Source organism: Solea solea, chromosome 4 (assembly GCF_958295425.1).
Source record: "Solea solea chromosome 4, fSolSol10.1, whole genome shotgun sequence".
Taxonomy (NCBI): Eukaryota; Metazoa; Chordata; class Actinopteri; order Pleuronectiformes; family Soleidae; genus Solea; species Solea solea.
In genome coordinates this window covers 9,409,205-9,423,592 of record NC_081137.1, presented here as the reverse complement: position 1 = coordinate 9,423,592, position 14,388 = coordinate 9,409,205, and the positions used below count along the sequence as shown (strand labels likewise).

Genomic DNA, 14,388 nt, shown 5'->3' with positions numbered 1-14,388 from the left:
GCTAATCTATGTGCTGAGCATTTTCTACCACACATCTTTCATAACCATTCATAGGCTGCCGGCACAACCATCAGAAGCAACATGGGGTTAACCTTCCCCTAGTCTTCCCCAAGGACACATCAGCATGTAGACTACTGAAGCCAGGAATCGAACCCTCAACCTTCCAAAATATATAAATATAAAGGTGACACATTTTAAAATATACAATAATTGTAAGGTATTGACATCTGTTTACTGCATAAACTGTGTAATGTGTTTAACAGTTTGGTAAATAATTATAAATAAAAAAAAAACAAAAAAAAAAACAAGCATACCTCTGAATGAATCAATTGTTACCCAACTTTCAATGTTATGAATCAGATTTATGAAGCAGCAAAGCTGTTACTTCCTTACTGTGGCCTTTGGTGAGTGAAAACAATGGCAGGTGAGGAACTAAACAAAACCATTCACCACAATTGTGTCCACAAGGGGGCAGAAAAGCAGTAAAACAGTAGTTTTAACAGACTGCATTTGTACAAATCACATGCTACTGAGCTTAAGTCACTTTTTCACAGAAACTGGTCTGATCGACCTTTGATTTATATGAACCCTACTTACCTGTAATGGTAAGGTGAAATAGTTTGTGTTTTTGCAAAAGAAGATGATGACTGATAATGTCTGTCAGTGACCTCTGCCAGATGCAGATATTGTATGTTGTAAGCATAGGTTGAAGGATAAACTCGATGAGCAAGTATAACAGTCCTATTCTACAGCTGTGGTATGTCAAGCTATCGTCTCAGAAAAAAAACAATATTTAACTTCCTATTTACAGTAGTTCTTGTTGCAGAACAGAAAGTGGAACTATCAGAAAAAAGGTGATAAAATCAATTATACTGTATATCATATTTTTTTCTACTCAAAGCTGCTTTACACTACAGTTTTTCCTTTCACCCATTCACTCACACACTCATACAGCGCGTCTATGTGCAGCATGTTCTATTACACAGCTTTAGTACCCATTCACACTTTGCCAGCACAGACATCAGGTGCAACTTGAGGTAAAATCACTTGCCGAGGGACACTTTGACTATAGCAGAGCTGGAAATCAAGGGTTCGACCTTCCAGTTAAAGATATATGAATAAAAAGATAACAAATGCAAAGCAAAACTGTCATTTTACTTACCATGTCTGATGTGTGATCTATTTAATCTAATCTTCACCCGGTCCTCACTTAACGAACATTTAAGATACAGTATGAACAACTTTAAAAGTGAATCCTTTATTGAATAGAAACTGCTCTTTACTCTCAGTTACCACTGTAGAGCAGTGTACAATATAACTTACATAAAAGTACAATGTAAGGAGGAACTGAGGTGTTTTGTCTCTGCCGCCCCCTAAGGTTTTTGATCACATTTTGGGAACCTATTGTTTTTAGTATTACCATGACCATCTAAATGTCACTGCACTGCAATGTATATCCTCTCAAAAAAAAATCCAGTGAAGCTTCAAACAACCTCTTCATTTAAGAAGTTGTTGGGCTTAAACCAAATATGGCTGTAAATTGATCATTTTGTCACATGACTGAGTGGCAATTAAAAAGAAATCAAATATGTTATGGAGGGCTGAGATAATAAACATTAATGGAAGCTCTTATTTCAAAACCTTTCAGTACAGGCTGTCTGTGGGTAACCCTAACCCAAACTTTCACTGGGTTGGTTTGCAGGAAAAACCAAAATTAGAATTAGCACACATACCAATGAACAGTGGTAAATTTGACCTCTGCTGTAAGTCATCGTTTTTTTACACACCGGTAGTGAAAACACGGTAGCTCAGTCAGTGTTAGAGCAAGCTGCCTTTTAATTTGTTCCCGGCTCCGCTAGTCTAAATGCCAATGTGTCCTTGGGTAAGACACTTAACCCCACTTTGCTGTTGATGGCTGTGCCAGCAGCGTATGAATGGGTATGAAAGATGAAAGTGATAGAAAATGCTGTATGCTGTAGGAAAATGTGAGGAAATGGGTGTGAATGGCAAAACTGTAGTGTAAAGCAGCTTTGAGTGATAATCAAGACTAGAAGCGTTATATAAATACAAACCATTTACCATTACACAAAAAGGTGCAGGAGCAGTAGGCAGCATGTCATGTTCCGTCGTCCATGTCATCTTATTTTGAAATTCCCTCTTATTTTGAAGTCTTTTTCATCCCTTGTCTGTGTGCACTTTACTTTTCCCCTCTGTGATTACCCAACCCGCTACACCTGTGTCTTGTTCGTCACAGCTGTTCATCGTCTCCCTAATTCCTCAGTGTATATAACCACTCCCACTTCCTTTGTCTGTGTGAGTTTGTCCTCGTCCGTCACCAGTGTTGTACTTTTCTGAGCCTTCCCCGTTGGTGGATTTCCTGTCGGTGAAGTACCTTTTTTCAGTGGATTATTTGGCATGTTTGTGCTCTTTGTGAATCCTATTTTGTTTGCCTTTTACTCACTGTTCTCTCCGTTACATGGATCCCACGCCAGTGGCTTTTGTCGCCTAATTGAGGATCCCCTTTTGCCTTTTGTGTGCCTGTTCTAAATAAACTTTGTTACTTACCACCAATCTGTATTTGGGTCCAGTCCTGTTCATGATACAGCACTCATCAGCACCCAAGGAAAGTGGTGGTCTGTTACCTCAGGGGCACCCCTGCCCTTGACCAGCCACCCCTACCGGTTTTATTCCCTTCTACTTGACCATGGGCTGCTATAACATGATTGCAGTTATTATTAACAGTATCCGTTACCAGAAACCTTGACTTGTTCTGCACATGGGCAAAGTGTGACTACTTCCTGTTACCTCTTATGTATCGTGACAGTTGGGGAATTTCTACGACATGTATTTTCAGTTTTAGTTTTTAATCCAGCAGCATTTCAGAGTTCAAAAGTCAGCCAGAGGAAAGTGATGTTCTCAGTATTGTGTTTATGTGGTCTACGTAAACTAGACTTTAAATTAGACCTAAAAAATGTCACTGTTTGCTGAGCTGGGGCATATATCAGATTTAAAGACCGCTTTGTGTTCTTCATGTTGGCACCAAGAGTTAATATACCAGCATAGGCACCGATCCCATGGGTGCTCTGAAAAAGTTGAGCACCCACTGGGGGATAGCCATCAAAAAAAATAAATAAATAAAACTGCATCTTTAAAAAGAAATGCTCCTATCTGAATCACATTATCCATTGAAAAGTATTACAGCTCTGTGCTTGAGCATAGTCACGTCCCATCGTTGTATGGGCATGATATGCGCATCAGTGCTTGTATAGCTGGTTTAGTGTCACAGCATCGTGGACACGTTTGTGTGTGTGTGTGTACAGGTGCAGCGCAATCGATAGACAAAGACCGGGTCACTCAGTTTAATCTTGTAAATAAAACTTTCGGCCCAAATTAAATTTTCCTTCTATTGACATAAAGGACGTGAGGAGAGAGAGAGACGGGTGGCGGCTCCTTCCCGACCCAGGACCTTCTCTCTCCCCGCCGGAATAGAACAGCACCCTCTCGGTGTTCCGAGACCATCAAAATAGGCTATATAGCATGAATTAGAAAAAAAAGAAATTCTTTATAAAATCAGATGTTCAGAAGCAGTGAGCACGCCACCCCTATATAGTCAGAATTATGATCTTATGCTCTAGAAAGGAGAGGAATGAAGGTTAGTCACAGCAAGACAGAATATGTGTGTGAATGAGAGGAACCCAAGTGGAACCATGAGGCTACAGGGAGTGGAGATAAAGAAGGTGGAGGATTTTAAGTATTTAAGGTCAACAGTCCAGAGCATTGGAGATTGTGGAAAAGAGGTGAAGAAACATGTTCAAGCTGGTTGGAATGGGTGGAGAAAAGTGTCAGGGGTAATGTGTGATAAAAGAGTATCAGCCAGAATGAAAGGAAAGATATACAAGACAGTGGTGAGACCAGCGATGCTGTATGGTCTATAGAGACAGTGGCACTGAGGAAAAGACAGGAAGCAGTGCTGGAGGTAGCAGAGATGAAGATGTTGAGGTTCTCTTTTGGAGTGACAAAGATGGATAGGATCAGGAATGAGTCAATCAGAGGAACAGCACATGTTAGATGTTTTGGAGATAAGGTCATAGAGGCCAGAATGAGATGGTTTGGTCATGTACAGAGGAGGGATAGTGAGTATATTGGTAGAAGGATGCTGGGGTTGGAACTCCAGGCAGGAGGTCCAGAGGAAGACCAAAGAGGAGGTTTATGGATGTAGTGAAAGAGGACATGAAGTTAGTTGGTGTGAGAGAGATGGATACAGAGAACAGGGTGAGATGGAGGAGGTTGAAATCACTGTGGTGACCCCTGAAGGGAGCAGCCGAAAGGAAAAGAAGAAGAAGAAGATATGATGGTATTTATATAATTTGGGCACCCACGCGCAAAAATATAAATAGGGGCCTATGTGTACCAATGTGTAAGAATGACTGACATCTAATGGTGAGAATGCAGATTAGACTAGGATTTTTCTAATGATGATGCATTCTATTTATCGTCAGACTTGAAATTTCCAAGGTCAATGAATACCCCCTGAATCTGGATTTCCAACCCAAACACTGCTACTTTTACTGTTAAAAGCACTTCTGTTGTATTTCTTTCACAGTAAATCTGTTTCCACACCTAATACTGTTTATTTTTTTACTGTATACATGTTTCTTCGCTGTTTGTGTGCGCAAAATACCAGATCCTTGTTATCAGCTGGTATTGCTAACAATGGTTAACAATGGCAAGCCAAACTTACATTTGCAAGTCCAACTTCTCAACTGAAACATGGTGAACTTGGGGGTGACATCACTCCCAGTTCCGTTTTCTGATGTCAATGGAACGCAGTATCACTCCTCCCTTTCACATATGTGTCAGGAAATTGGTCTTCACAAACCAGGAAGGATGTTGTTCATCCTCATTTGCATCATAAGCTTCTACTTTGAAATGAGAAACACATGACACATAACTCTGGCTAGTTTGTCCATTCGGGCTACAGTAGAAATATGGCTGTGCAATATGGCGGCCTCCGTAAAACAAGACCCTTGCCTAAATTACACTAAGGCTTTTTCAAACTATTTGAATTTGTAAATGATTAATACAAACACACTTATGGGTAGTAAAATACATTTTTGTCAATACCAACTCTGTGAAATATTCTATGCATCATTCTACCATACAATGCTCAGTTTCCATATTACATTCAATATACATAAAGAATGTGTGGATTTTTGTGCAATATTCCTATGCTTGGCACAACATTCCTATTATTTCAATGCAAGATACCGTTTCTGTGAAATATCCTATTTTCAGAGTGAGAAGACTATCATGTATTAATACGTTCAACTTAGTTGGAACTACTACTCCAACCCTGCTTATCTAACACTGACCTTTTGTTTTATTTTGTATTTTATCTAATTCATGCTCTTAATATTATCGTTCTTATTTTTCTAGTTTGTAATTCTATGTAAATATTCTGTTGTTTCTTGTTTTTGCTCAATTTTGTTGTACTTTTGTATTTATGGTAAAGTCTTTCTGAGGTTTCTGAGGTTCAATACATTTTTGACACTGGGGATCAGCATAATTGAATCTGCTTTTTTAAAGTCACAAGTTCCCAGATCACATGTGTGCTTTGAGTTCCACTTCAATGTCAAATAAAGGACAAGGTTAATGGGCCCCTGTTGTACAGTGTCATGACAGAAATGAAAGTCAGAGGTGAGTTACATTAAGTATGAACCATTTTGGGGAAGTCATGGCCACCTGATTTATTTTGCGCTCGCTCGTGCAAGCCTGCATCCTGTGAAACAGGAAGCGATGACAGACTTTTCAACGGTGGAAGGATGGATGTCATCATTATTTCTACTCAACACTTCCACACCTACTGCAGACTGGCTGCCCGTCTGCAACATGAGTGAGCAGTTATTTGCTTTTTGCCAGTAATTGAGATTAACCTACACTCAGCTCATGTGATTAAACACAAATCTATCCTATCCCATCCATAGCATATAATAATAATACATTTTATTTAAAATCGCCTTTCTGTCACACACCAAATGTATGTATGTATGAAATGTAATGCAATGTATGTATGTGTACACATACGTGTGTACTCGAGTGACTGTCTATTACTAAAAACCACATATCTGATTTTTGTCCACAAGGTCTAAATCAACTCCCTAATAATGATTGATTTTTGGGAAATTTAAAGCCATACTCAGTCTCACTTGCATTATCGATCCCTCACAACCCTGTTACATTTAAGATAGGTTGCATCCCCAAGCTGCTAGTCAGTGACTCTGAACTGAGCTGGTTCTAAAGCCTTTAACAGAGAATATGTGTATTAATGTGTCTGCATGTGAGACAGAAAATTAGTTCATCCTCAGTGTTCCCCAGCAGCCCCTCCCTCCCATCCACCACACTGCAGACTGGGTCTGCAGAGGCTGCTAAGTGGATGGGTACTGCAGCTCTCTCTCTCTCTTTCTCTCTCTCTCTATCGCTCTTTGTCATGTGTGTTATCTCTCTTCTACAGTCAAACAGCTGACAAACATCAGTCTGAGCAATTGGTCCACTGACCTGCATGGTGTCTGGTGCTGGAAAAAGAACAGACAGCAGAGAGTTACAGTTTTTTTTGTCTGTAACTCTTGACGGTAAGTTTGACCTGAAATTACAATGTTGATTGTATATTAGGTGCCACACAGTGGTGTAGTGATTAGCAAAAAGGTCACAGGGTTTGACAGAGGGCCTTTCTATGTGGAGTTTGCATGATCTCCCTGTGTGTAGCCTACTACAAAAACATGAAGAAGTTTACTAGACACTGAAAATTGACCATAGGAGTGAATGTGAGAGTGAATGGTTGTTTATCTCTGTATGTTGCCCCTGTGATGGATCCAGCTCCCTGTGACCCTCATGTGGAGGTCAGAGTGGTAGACTGTATATTAGGCATCATTCGAGAATTTTGACTGTTGTTTTTATCGCTACTTCAGTGTGATGTTGGCAGTTATTTCCTTTAGTAAATGATGACTGAAGACATTACAATTCAAATACAAACCAATACCAACACTCCACTGCCCTATTTCGAAAAAGGGGATTGATTAGCTCCAAAACTTCTGAAGGAGAAACTATATAACCTGGTGGAAACGGTAATCCTTTTCCTGCTGTGTGGTACTGCTGCTATGGTTGTAACCTCAGGTCAAATCTCACCAAAAGCATCAGCTCTACAGTCAAATAACCATAACTGTTCTCCTCCACACATGTCCTTTAAAATTAAAAATAAGTCTTCTATCTAATCCATTATTAATGAGGCTGGGCAAGGGGGGCAACAATGATGTTAATTATTCATTGGTTGGTTGCTCCCTTGTCCACTCATGAACCATCGGGGAACCACAAACTACAGTCGATTTGCTATTACTTATCTAAGTCCATGTATTTGTGTACATCTGGCTCATTTCGTCACCAACACAAAGGTCACCAGACATGTTTTTGGCACATTGTCCACTTTCACTTCTTTTTTGTGGCTGATTTAAACAAAGCAAGCTGCTATTGTTTGGAAAAATCAGATGCTGTCTGTAAGAGTCTGAGCAAAAAATTGTATGGACAAACCAGAGCATATAGACTTTGTTTGTATTGTTGTTCACATGCAGTAAACAGTGGCCTTCAATATAAAGGGGAAGTACACTCAGAAAAGCTCCCTTTATAGTCCACATTAAAAACAAATTTCCTCTTGTAATAAATAGCACTAGCTAAACGTTTTGAGCACTATTGTCTCTCACATAACCTAGGTGCTGTTCTGTAGTAGTTAAAGAACTTGCACTATTGTTTGATTTGTTCATTCCCATGACATCAACTCTGTGTGCTGGAAGAGCACAGCCACTTCCTCTGTATCTGAAATAACACCTTCTTCTTCTGTGTTCTTGTATATTTTTTTTTACCTCTTTAGGACCTTATGTGTGTGTATGCACGCTCAATGACTATCTACTGTAATGAGCTCACTGATAACCCAGCCCTCTGCCATCTCTGAGGCAGAGAAATATTACTTTAATAGTGCTCTGAACTGTTACCCTACCTTGTCTACTTTCAGAGGATGACATGCTAACCTCTGCTTCCTCAGCGCCTCTATTGTCCATTGAAAGACAGCAGAGCACTCATGAAACTCCTATTTCCATTTCTCAGCTGAAAATATAAGTGCTGCTTATAATATTACAACTCCACTGTACCTTACTGTCATATTGTGATAAGTAATAAAGCTGTGAGTGGCTGGTGCATGGTGAGTGAGATGCACTGTGATTGTCAGTTTCTGTGCGTAATTTCTTTACCTGCTATCAGCTTAGTGCCTGACATGCATATGTTTTTGGCGGGACTTTATACTTTGGCTCCAGCATGTTGAATAATCCTTTGAATCCTTTGAATCCTTTGTTGTCCACTACAAGAAATGGCCATAGATCATTGTGAACTTTTGAGCTTAATAATGGTTATTTTTTCCCACCTGGTCAGTCACATACAGTATTTGTGTACAGAATGAATTGTGTGGGTGACAGCACATATCACATAAGGTGAGCTGGTTGAGATACATACCTAGTCAGAAAATATGTCATTAAGGCCTTATCCACACAGAAACAGGACTTCCCTAAACAATCTTTTTTCTTTGTCATTTTTAAAAAGTTTTCTGCAAACACGACATCATTTCAAGAAATGACTTCATCCACATTACATGTTTTTGTATTAAGCTCTATTCGACCATGCTTTTCATTTCATCACATCCAGTGACAGAACGTATAATTTATGGAGTGAAAAATAAAACATAACAAAGACAAACCACTCACTCATATTCTACTTCTTTATCCACATAAGGGGTCACAGGGGGACATGCAACCTCCAGACAGAAAGGCCCTTAGTCAAACCAGTATTACACATTATAACACCGCGTGACCTCAGCCAAATCAAAGTTGATTGAAAATGTTGAGGGTGAGAATCAAGATGTGAGAATATATCTATGCGATAACTTCTTAATATCCTCTCATGTCTGGTAGACTTGCATTATTTGCACCTGTGTCTTGCACCTTGTGATCTACAGAGAAATAAGCAGCTCATGAACCAGTGCTGACTGCACTGCAGCTGACTCGCTGTAGCTTTTCCTGTGATGTATGCTGTGTTGTAAAAAGGAGACAGCTTCTGAATGTCTGTCACACTTCAATGAAAGCACAGTGTGTCACCAGGAGACTGGCATGTATCCTTTGAATTACTTGTGTGCATTATTGTTTGCATGCAATGATTCATTGAGCCATTACAGGATGAACCTGCTCAATTTACAGTTCATCACAGTTCGCCTGAGGCCAATGTTATTATTACTGTTTTTTCAACCAGAGGGTTGCCGGTTCGAGTCCCCACCGGGTCAAAAGGGCTGAGGTTCCCCTGCACAACCCCCATTGCTCCCCGGGCGCCGCTCAGTGGGTGCCCACTGCTCCTAAATCTAGGAAGATTCCTAATAATTGATGGGTTAAATGCAGAGAAGAATTTCCTTAAGGGGATTAATAAAAGTAAAGCATGAGAGAAATGCATTAATGTCTCTTATGACTGATGTTTGGCCATGTAACTTAATGCAACATAGAAACCTATCTCTTCAAACTGCTCTCTCCTCTCAACTCTTTACTTACCATTCCTTTTACATAGGTGAAACAGCTACAGTTGCAACTTCCTCCCCACAGCTGTGTCAAAACAAAGAGGCTCTTTAGAAGAGAAGAGATAATCTCTAATATGTATTGCTTTAGAGTAAGATACTTTCCATGATGGTATTTATACACTCCTCTCAGTGTGGGATGGTCTCTCTCTTTTTGATTTCTATCCACCATGATAAAGTGACGTGGTGCAGGCATGAATGGCCATGGTCTCTGAATACCCTTTTATGCACTTTTTCCTGTAATAGTTGTGAGAACAATGACAAGAAGCCACAGCACAGCTTCAGAGTTTAAAGCATGTATGACATAACTGAAAGAGATGTTGTGCAATTAAGGAATTGTCCTTAAGCTTCAATATTTCTCTGAAAGGAGAGATTTTTTTTTAAACTTGAGAGCATTTTGAGGACTTTTATTTATGTGGGTGAACTAAATATAACAGAACATCATACGCATCGACAGCAGATACTTACATAAACATGTGTCATGAAGGCAGCAGCTTTTACGTATTGACTATTACATCAGGGTTACATTTCTGATTCTATCTCTTAATATTCATGAATAATGGTTTTGTTCTTCATACTTAAAGCACCTATTTCTATGAATACTGTTCCCATGTGTGACTGTTTTTGAAGACAGTGGATGTTAGGGCTGGGTGATATGGGGAACATGTATTATCACAATATAGGCTTAAAATTAAATAAGTGTTATCAAGTTACTTTTTGAAATATAATTGAATATTTTTTTAAAATTAATATTATTTACAATTATATTGTTAGTGTATTTCACCAATTTAATCTATATAATAAATATCATGATTATCAATGCAACAGCCTTTAAAACCAGGAAAAGTTATCACAAATACCTTGTCAAAATTTGACAATATTCAGAATCTAAGAATCTAAGACCATATCTTGTCTCATGTCATGATATAGGTAAATATCAATGTATTGACAGGCCTAAGCGGATGCTGCTAAAACTTCCAGAGACATTAGAAAAGATAGAGTCTGTAAATGCAACATTTCAGATTTATAATAGTGATAATAGAGGTCACAAAACTTAATTACTATGTTTACTATTTAGCTCAGTGTTACAGTCCTCCTTTGACTAATACTCTCGATTAATAATTCACTTAAATTTTCTACTCATTTTTAACTTCTCCTATATTATTGTACAAATGACGGCTACAAAAAGAGCAACAGCCTGGATCATAGCCAATGAGACCTGATGTTCCTTTACCTAGTGGCCAACAGGGCCCAGGAGACAAGCTAAGAAGATCAACCCACTGGCCTATATACTGCCACTGTGCCATTCTGCCATCTAACAAGAGAAAAGCTCTGCCTGTCCAACTGCCTTCCCTGCTGTGGCACCACAGGGAGCCTGTGTAGTCATGCAAAATGGCTCCAAATCGAATGATACTATACTGTCTGAGAACAGAACAAAAATATGAAGTGCAGATTGTTGTCTGCTGTTGTTCTGTTTAGCAGTTTTGGTTGTTTTACTGATGTCAGAATAAACATGTTAAAACTTTTTGATCAGTGTTGAAATGACATGATGATGATGTTCTCAAATGTATTGTTTTGTCCACAAACCAAAATTATTCAGTTTTAATGGTTTTTATTGGAAAATATTCACATTTAAGAGGCAGGAAAATCAGTAAGCTTGATTTGACTATTAAAAAACTCTGATTAATCGAGTTGATGAATCTATCAAAATAGTTGGCGATTCATTTAGTAATTGATTATTAATCAATCAATTTATCGATATAGCCCTAGTGGAAATTGACAACAGAGGCTCCAGTTTTTCTCGAGATCTGTGTACATCAAATTATGCTTTTAGCTTTTCAACACAATTCTTACTATTTCGATTGAGAAACTAAAATAATTGCAGTTGATGAAAGCTAAGTTATATTACAGTCATCCTTTTCTATAAAGATGTACTTCAGGTATAGTGACACATGTGGAGACAGTGGTTAAGTAGTAGAGCAAGTATGATTCCCTGTTCCGCTAGTCTACATGCCAATGTGTTCTTGGACACATCACCCCACGTTGCTCCTGACAGCTGTGTATGAATGATGTGTGATAGAAAATGCTGCACATAAATGCATCGTATGAATGTGTGAGTGAATGTGTGAGAATGGCAAAAACGTTAGCAACTTTGAGTGGTCATCAATACTAGAAAAGTGCTACATAAATACAGACCACTGACATTGCCAATTTCAATATGTTTAACCTAAGAACCTTTTAAAAGTTGATCCTGATGTTGCTGTGGTCAGTCTCACCACAAACATACAGCATATTATACGAGTCACAGTCACTTATCACACATTCCCCCTCCCATCACCATCACCAGGCCAAACTGCATTTTATCATTGTAGATAATAATGTAGACCACACTGAATGAGGAACCATGCTGCTCAATGTAAATTAAATGGCTTGTTCTTTGAGTGCACTGTCTTATGTAAGCTGCTGCTTTGCTTGCCCCCCATCCCCCCAAATTTCTGCCTTCTTACCCGTCAGTGTATGCAGGGGGTTGGTGAGGAGGGTGAGGAGCCTGCCTCCCTGCATCCCTCATTTTCTGTGCCACCTTGAATAAAACACCCCAGCTCTGGCTGTGGTCTGTTCCATCTTTGCCTGTGCTCATCAGGCTGTGGTGGTATAACAGACAAAACACCCCTCTGGGTGATGGCTTCTAAAACATGCATCTGGAATAAATCATGCTCATCTTTTTTTGTTCCTGCATATGCTTTTTCCTCTGTCTATCCTCCATTCTCTCAGTGTCCCTCCATCCCTCCCACCATTCCCCTCCTCCCTCCACCTTGCCCTCATCTCTGAGTTTTGCGGTTCCATGGCGAGGAGGCTTCTCACTGGCTTCTTGACAATGTCATAATACTGTTTTAAGACAATCCTGCCTGGTTGCCTGGATGGATGGATCACAATGTAGAGAGCGAGAGCGAGAGAGAGAGAGAGAGAGAGAGAAAGAGGAAAGATCATGGGGGGGTGGGGTAAGTGTTGGAAGATAGAGAGGTGGCAATGATGATGGTGGTGGAAGGGTAACAAGGGATGGTCAGGGATGAAATGCGACAAAGGTTGGGAGAAGGGTTTACATAGACGGCTCAGCTGTTTCTGAAAAGCTGAGAACAAAACAAATAGAGAGAGGGCCAAACTGGATGATGATATGATAATGTCAAGCCATTATTTCACGTCCTCTATTTCATTGTCTCTGGCTAGACTGATTTTGTGCATGCCCTTACAGAGGTATGTGGGACAGAATGCAGAGCCATCCATCTGAATACATTATATCGGAAAGAGAACAAAATCAGGCTAAAATGTGAATTCTCCATAATCCCAGCGAGGAAAGAAAAAGCTTACCTCCACGTTTCAGCTCTGCTCAACCCTGCCATGTTCCATCCTGTTCCTCTCTGCCGACTCCCTCCCCTTTTCTCCCCATGACAGCATTTTTCTGCTATCTTCCTCCACAGTGAGCTTCTTTTCCTCCTCAAGCTTCACTTCCTCCTGTCCATTGTCCCCTTCCTCACTCCAAAAATATAACTGAAACAGCACAACGCACACTTCCCAATCTCTGTGTCTACTGCTCCTCTAATCTGTTGTTTAAGTCAAGAGGCAGGTTGATTTGTGCCGTCCTCCCTCTTTCTCCCTTTCGCGCTGATTCTATTCCGTTCACATCACACTAGAGCCAACCCCCTCTTTCTCCTCCTCCCTTCTCTCTCTCTCTCTCCCTCTCTGTCTGTCTGTCTCACTCTATCTCGCTCTCTCCTGGAGCCAGTGGCAGACTGCAGTGGCCAAGCTCTTTGCCGTAGACTGAAATCCATAAAGCATCCATTTAAAAATTAACCGAAAAACCATGCAACATGCTCAACCAGAAATATGGCAGAACAGATGCTAATGCAATGTTACAACAACACACAATGTACCCTATTTTTTCATGGTACACATTAAATTTGTCTTTCTTTCATTCAAACTATTATCTTTGTTTGATAAACTGTGTGTACTCCCCAAATGTAACCAGTGAGGGTTGTGACCATAACAAACAATTAACTTGCTTCAGGACAGATACACATAGAAAGAGAGAACATCACACGGTACCTCCACTGTTCCTTCACCATCAGCCACTGTACTTCACTCTTTCAAACACATACCTGTTCTGTGAGTTTGAAAAATGATTCTCTGGATAGGAGAAGATGAATCATGCTGCAACAGCCAAGTGTCCAGCACATCCCCCCGATCACCGACCATACCATATGGCTGTGTGTTACCAGGTCAGAGGCTCTGGTGTGGGGTTAGAGGACGAGACGGGGTGGGGGAGGAGAAGCCAGCGTTGTTGGTGAAGGGTGTCTTGAAGAGATAAGGAAAATAAAAATGCAGGCACTAGTTGATAGTAGTTCAGGAGTTTTGTTTGAAAACAAACATACCTCAATATGTGCTCATTCTGGTCAGGGCTGTTTTAAGAGTGTGTCCATCCATGTAAAGCATATATTTAATTTAATGTAAGAAGAGAACAGAACAGACAAAAGAATACAAATGTCTATAAATGATCTCACTTGAAAGTGAAGAAATATTGACCAAGATAGATATAACCTACTGTATATAAGAAATAAAATTATGATTTTTTTTTTAGATTGGCACATATGCTACTTTTACTATTACTGTATATAGTGCATGTATGTAATAAGTGTCACTTTCAATGTGATCTCTGATGAGACCAAGTTTGGAAAAAA

The 14,388-nt window shown here is 39.8% G+C and overlaps 1 protein-coding gene across 5 annotated transcripts in view; it reads right to left on the bottom strand.

Moving 5' to 3' along the window:
* The window catches only part of zmp:0000001168 (signal-induced proliferation-associated protein 1), a 60,116-nt gene extending 46,146 nt beyond the window's left edge, over positions 1 to 13,970 (bottom strand). For 4 of the 5 annotated variants that reach the window (XM_058627149.1, XM_058627153.1, XM_058627155.1 and 1 more), the window contains exon 1: positions 13,022 to 13,326. The gene's annotated coding sequence lies outside the window, so the exon portion shown is untranslated. Of the gene's footprint in view, positions 1 to 13,021; positions 13,327 to 13,809 lie in introns of those variants that run through there. The other variant, XM_058627150.1, reaches the window with a different exon arrangement.
* Positions 13,971 to 14,388: the final 418 nt, after the last annotated feature.